A 7,250-nucleotide genomic window follows, 5' to 3' on the forward strand; every position below is an offset into this window, starting at 1 on the left:
ACCATTTTGTCACTCAAAATATGACTCATTCTTTTTTATACAACTACCTTTGTCAGCATTCTTGTCATTGTACTATCTAGCCCTTGATGCTGTTATAGCATGGCTTGTTGTTAGAGAAGGTAAAGTTTGGAAAAAAAGAAGCAGTTATGTAAAGCAATCTTAGAAAATCCTTGAGTTTCCCTTAGAATTTTGTGTCTTCTACATGTTTTTTATTTCACATAGAGTAAGTTTGCAGAGTTGTGTCATAATTTCATGAGTGTATCTGTCAGAGAGCCCTTTGAAGGCCTATTTAATCCAACTAAGACTACTTTTTGTTTTAATATCATAAAACTTGTTCTCTCTTTGATGATAAATGAGGAAAAAGAGAAAGACATTCCATAAAATACATCAGATGCCTAAGTGCTTTGGGTAGTCATAAGCCTGTTCTCCTATAGCTTCCTAATTAGAAATGCCTGCTCTTCAGAGGTTTCTTAAGCTTTTCAGCTTCCTCCTTCCGTTTTATAAGAGTAGTAGTCTATTTTGGAAGACTGTTATCAAATAAACATTAGAATGATCAGTGGCACCTATTTTAGCCTTGGGATTTATATCACAATTCTCTAAGACTTTATATTTCCAGAAAAGAAATTCAAACTAAAGATCACAATTACTGTTACTATGGTAATCCTGATAAGATGTGCATTTTAACCAAAAGAAGTTCCCACTATTTTTTTTTCTTTCTACTTTTCAATAATCCTTGGGACTTTTGTAGGTGTGTGCAATGGTCTTGTGGTGTATTTTTAGTTTAAAAGTATAACTGATTACCGCTTGGTAGATAATGTCCAGACTCACTTTAGAATCCAAGTATTTTCACCTTCATAGAATTTTTTTCTTTTAAAAAGGAGTATTTGCTTGTTTCTACTATACTGCAACTATTGGAGCTGCTAGGAGGCCTTTTAAATTTCACCAACAAGTAGGCAGAATGGAGACTAACTGAAGGGTCGATGGGCTTAAAGAAAATAAATAACCTAACAAAGCCAGCAGGCTAATGGCAAAATCAACATTAGGAACCAAGTCATTTTACTTGGGATTAAGTGGATACCAAAATGTGCTTTCTCTGAAGCAGCACTTTACCAGGAAATATGAAAATCTACCTTTGTTGTCCTTCAGCTAAAGGGAATAAAGTCATGTACTTTCTGTAATTTTAACCTTGTTCTAACAGATGCTACATAAACTGAAGTGGAACTCTGACTGCCTTGAGAGCTCAACAAAATGCATCCCACCATCCATTGCTGCTGCATCAGGGTATTAAAAAGAGAGACAGAAGGAAGAGGCGAGAGCAGCACAAGTTCAACAGTGTGAGGGACTCGGACACAATGGGAGGGACAAAGAAAGAAATGTCTGAATGTCATTGAAAGAACAGACAATGAAGGCATATGTAAGAGGCCTGCTAAAGCTTCGGGACCTCAGAAGCCTATTTGTAAGAACTACAGTTTAGAATAGGGAACTTGCAATAGAATGCCTGACCTTTATTTCCCTACCTGTCTCGAACTTGTCAAAACCTTTGATTGATTTTTCTATGAACATGAATTACTGCTACAATATTCAGTTGAACTACATACGTTTCTCAAAGCAGTAATACAATGCTACAGCATAGCTTAACATTGTTTAAGTAATATGGTTTGCTTATATTTAAGTCATTTCTAAGGAACCAATGCAAACACAGTCAGGAGGTCTATTTCTGATGTATTTCCAAGGCTAAAACCAAAAAATGTTGTTAACGCATAAACAGTCAAAAAAAATCATGCATGTGGTTTTACTTCTATTTCTAAAGATGATTGTTGCATGAGTGCCTCTGCCTTTATGGAGGGAAATGTGTAGATTTTAACTAGCTCTGTATTATAATGTTTGTGTTTTGAAAAAAAAAATCAATTTCTGCACTAAAAAATAAATTCCTAGTCAAATCTTTAAAATTAACACTTAGAACGGGGACAGAAATTTCTGTTGTTTCCTAAGTGTTTTGTTGTTGTTGCTGTTCAGTTTTAAATCATTTTTAGAAGTTTTATTGAGGTATAAGTGATATAAAAATTGTACACCTTTAATATATTCACTTGGATGAGTTTGGACATGTGTGCATACACCAATAGCATCATCACAACCAAGGTACTGAACATACTTATTCACCTCCAAAAATTTTTTTTTGTTCTTTGTTAAGGGTGGTAGTATATTTTTAAGAATTCAGCCTTCGAGCAGAGTACTAAGGACCTTCAATAACAAATGGGAAAGTAAATGAACTAAGTCCATATAAAGGGTGAGCTCTCAGTGAGATATTCAAGTTATAACCAAATCCTCAAGAGGCTTGTAAACTGACTTTGGGTTTCCAGTTTAGTTATTCACAGATAGGCCTTCATTTGCTCATTCACCTATTCATTCATATATCCACTCATTCATTCTCAAGAAGAGGTATTTGTCTGTATCTCACCATGTGGATGAGCAGGTGGTCAGTTCTCACTTCTTTTGCCATTAAGTGTACTCACCCTTGAGCTCCAGGATGATATTTTCTCTCACTTTGCTTCATTACCAAAGTGGCTATCAAGAGTCCCTCCCCTACCTTCTTTTTCATTTTTTAATGTTGAAGACCTGGGGTTAATTTCTCGACTTCTTTAGTAGCATATGCATATATATACCACTCAAAGCCTGTTGGACTAAACTGTTAAATTTGTCATCTAGCTAATGTTTTCTCAGAACCAGACAAATTAAACAGATTCAATTGTTGAAATTATTTCAAAAGACAATCAATCATAGAATGGAAATAAACTACAGAAAGTAGGGAACATGAGTTACTAAATCTCCTAGGAAACATTTGCAGAAGATGGTAAAGTATCCAGTCTCGTTGTTATAAATGAATTTCAAAGAATCTCAGAGCAGCTTTACAAAATTTTACGGCACTAACAAATGGCAGCCAACCTCTGTAGTCAACACAAAATACTCCACCATCCTTTGTACCTCCTTAAATTGAGCCAATTTCTGCTTACATAGAAAACCTGTCTGTGGAAAACATTGCTTAGAATATGCAAGCACATTAATCTGGAAGCTATAAGGGAAGCTTGCTTCAGAAAACTTTTTAATATTTTTCTTGTGAGTTATTCTCCTTATGATTTTCACATTACAATAATACCAAATTATCATGACGTATTTTCTTCACTCCCAGAGCAAGATATGACTCTAGTTGTTGCTGGAAACTATGCTTTGTCTAACTATGGGTTCACATTCTCCCACAGTGATTCTGGAATCATATACACAAATGAGATCACTGCTGTCAGATCACTGGGATTAAGACTCAACTTCTCTACTCACTGGCCATATAAATATAGATACAGTACTCAAATCCTCTGAGGCTTAGCTAATTATCGGTTGATTTGGTCTACACTTACCACATTAACTATTTCAAAGGATTCATTGATATAACATGTGCTGAGAACAGTTCCTGACTCATAACCATTATTAAGGCAATATTTACCAATGTGTGACTTTAAAACAGATACTACTATTAGAGAATAATTCATACTATACATTCAATATTTAAACAACAGAATTATAATTTTGTGAAGTAAATTTTGCACTCAACAGAAAATCTAATTCTATAATTATTTTTTACAATATTGGGTCATAGACCCAACAAAGAATATATGACTGGGTTAGACATATGTATTTACTTATGCAATTAGTAATAAAATTCTTCACTCATTCCTAGATTTGAATCCCAGATGCTCTGCGTAGCAGCTGTATAGTCGTGGACAAGTTGCTTAATGTGTCTGTACCTCGATTTCCTCATTTGCACTTTAATTTTCTTATGTGATAAATATCGAATTACTTAACTCAGAGCTATGAGGTCAGTTTTATCTGAGAGAATCCAGAATAAAATACTTAGCACACATTTCCTAGCATTCAGCATGCATAATAGATACTCAAGGAAATTTTAGATCTCTGTACATGATGAATATATTAAATCCTCAAACTGACTGTAATGTCTGAAAATGCACGTTTTTATGTCACTGTACCTCTCACTGCACTTGGCACAGTGTTGTGAATATATTTGCCATTTGTATGTTCTTTCTGCCATACAATTCTGCCACTCCAATTAGCATATTGTGTTGGAAAACAATTGAGTGCTTGCTTTATGTTTTACTAAATTTATACGGAACTACACTGACACTTTCTTGCTTTCAGATGCTGGGACTCACTGGTTGCTTTCTAGTTCTCAGGAGACTCTATGTGACTCTGTCCTTTACACTTGCCCTGCAACATCACCCTCAGCCCTAGACAAAGCCAACATCATTTTTAAAAACCTTCAAATATGTCTGCAATTCACTGTATGAATGTTCTCATTCTATCAAAACCCTGACCTCACTAACTCAATGGAGCAATATAGGATGATAAAGTAGTTTACGTGAAAGTCATAGCAAGTTTGCTTTGTTTATTCATCCAAACGTATGTTTTTAAAGGACAAGTCTTTGAAACATAATTTGAAATTCCAAATAATGTGACTAATAGATTATGAATATATTTCCAAATATAGAAATAATTAAAACACTTGGGGGTATAGAAAAAATGAGTGCTGTATCTATTCTTTTCTTATATTAATTTTACCCTAGCTGCCAGAATTTAGTTTTTGCCTTTTTTTTCTCTCTCTTTTTCTTTTTTTGAAATGGAGCCTCACTCTGTCGCCCAGGCTGGAGTGCAGTGGCTGGATCTCCGCTCACTACAAGCTCCGCCTCCCAGGTTCACGCCATACTCACGCCTCCCGAGTAGCTGGGACCACAAGCACCCACCACCACGCCCAGCTAATTTTTTTGTATTTGTAGTAGAGATGGCGTTTCACCATGTTAGCCAGGATGGTCTCCATCTCTTGACCTCGTGATCCACCCATCTCGGCCTCCCAAAGTGCTGGGATTACTGGTGTGAGCCATGGCACCCAGCCCAGAATTTAGTATTTTTAATATCAACTGAGAGATTTAAGGCTATTATAATTTTCCTATTTTGATTTTCCTCTTCTGTTTATAACTCACTTAATTTGACAGTATACACTGTGATGTGTCCCCATATATCAAACATTTAAAATATATATTTGGAAGCAAAAATTTTTATGTGTATATATATATGTAAACATATATATATACACATATACATTTTTTTAATCGTTCTGTCTCCCAGGCTGGAGCTCAGTGGCTCAATCTCTGCTAACTGCAAGCTCCGCCTTCCAGGTTCACACCATTCTCCCAAGTAGCTGGTAGCTAGTACTACAGGCGCAGGCCGCTGCGCCCGGCTAATTTTTTGTATTTTTAGTAGAGACGAGATTTCACCATGTTAGCCAGGATGGTCTCCATCTCCTGACCTCGTGATCTGCCCGCCTCGGCCTCCCAAAGTGCTGGGATTACAGGCGTGAGCCACCGCGCCCTGCGCAAAGATCTATTTTACTAATACCACAGAGGTAAAATCTGCTGCTGTTTCTTGATCAGGAGTAAACAAGTTGACTTCACAGCAGTTGATCTAATTTTCTTCCCCATTCATTCAATGATATGTTTTGATTATTATAGAATATACTGAATTAGATAATAAGTCCTTTTCTTTTTTTTTTTTTTCAGAAATGGTTTCTCTCTGTTGCTGAGGCTGGAGTGCAGTTGGCACTATCTCAACTCACTGCAGCCTCTGCCTCCTGGGCTCAAGAAATCCTTCTACCTCAGCCTCCTGAGTAGCTGGGACCACAGATGAGCACCACCATGTCCACCTATATGATTTTTGTATTTTTTTTTTTTTTGTAGAGACGGGGTTACACTGTGTTGCCTAGGTTGGTTTCAAACTCCTGGGCTCACACCATCCTCCTCCCTCAGCATCCCAAAATTCTGGGATTACAGGTGTAAGCCACTGCACCCGGCTGAGAAGGCTTTTTATTATAGGTTGTTCTTATTGTTTTATTTATTTGGTTTGCTTGTTGCTTTTCAAGGTAAGTTTGACATATAAGGTGGTATAATGCTCAATGGTCAAGTTGTAGAGATAGCTAGATTGAAGTTCAAATCCAGACCCAAGTTACTTAGACTCTCTAAGGACTTGCTTTTCCCCTATAAAACTAAAATAAAGTGGATAGCCACTTCATAGGTTTGTAATAAGAATATCATCATGCTGTCACACAGTTGCAAAGAGATACTAAAACTTGGCCCTGCCAAAAAATATTAGCTATTGCCATTAGGACTGTTCTCCTTAATACCTAAGGCATTTGCTGACAATGAGGTTACTCATCATGTCCTTCCAGGAAAATTTTCCAGGAAAATTTAAAAATGTTTAAAACCTAGGAACTACTTTTAAAATTTAATTTTTAGATCTGACATAACAGCTGAGGAAGAGAGATGGTAGCTGACTGGGGACAGATGTAGAGATCCTTAATGGTATAAAAGTGTGAGAATGTGAAGCATGATAGGATATATTACTCATATAGATTGCAAATACATCTCAAAATTATATTTATCATTCATTTAAGTAAAATTCAACATTGTTTTCTTCAAAGAAGAAATTACACCTTTCACTCTACCTATTTAACTCTGGGAAATTTTACAAATTGAGCGTGCCATTGTTTAGTATGAATTCCTTTATGTCAGCTACCCTGCTAACTTTGCCTTTGGCATGATGAGCAGAAAGAAAAGAAACAGAATGATTAGTTCTGGAATATGAAAAAGTATCCAAGAAGAGAAGCAGTCTTGAGAAGTAGGGAACAGGATGAAATCACTAGGGGACAGAAGGGTTAGGAGGGAGCGGGACCAGACAAGCACTGAACTCTGCATGCACACGTAACCGTCTAAAATAGTCATCCAGCACGCAGACTCTAGGTCAAGACAACCAAGATGAATTGCAACTTCTCCACAAGCAACATGACTTTGGGTAAAGTATTTAAGTTTTCTGTGTCTTAGTTTCTTCAACTGATAATTAAAAATGGTCATGTCTACTTCATAAAATTGTGATAACTTACTAATACATGTAATGAATAGTGTTTGGCATTTAGCTTAATAATAAGACATTTCATTAAAATATTAGCTACTTTTGTTAGCTAGCAACTTATAATTTTGCCTAAAGCTGACCCCATATCCAGGGTTAGGTTTTGAAAGAAACTCATCACCATCAGAAGTAGGTCTGGAAGTTATAAAGGAAAGCTTAAAGGCACAGAAGTATGTGCAACACCTATTTACAAAGAATCCATTGGAAAACCCCCATTGAGCCCAGGT

The 7,250-nt window shown here is 36.3% G+C and overlaps 1 protein-coding gene across 1 annotated transcript in view; it reads right to left on the reverse strand.

The window, feature by feature from the left end:
* The window catches only part of LOC102120061 (glutamate dehydrogenase 1, mitochondrial-like), a 516,922-nt gene that overhangs the window by 413,215 nt on the left and 96,457 nt on the right, over nucleotides 1-7,250 (reverse strand). The window lies entirely within an intron of this gene.

This window comes from Macaca fascicularis, chromosome 9 (assembly GCF_037993035.2).
Source record: "Macaca fascicularis isolate 582-1 chromosome 9, T2T-MFA8v1.1".
Lineage (NCBI taxonomy): Eukaryota > Metazoa > Chordata > Mammalia > Primates > Cercopithecidae > Macaca > Macaca fascicularis.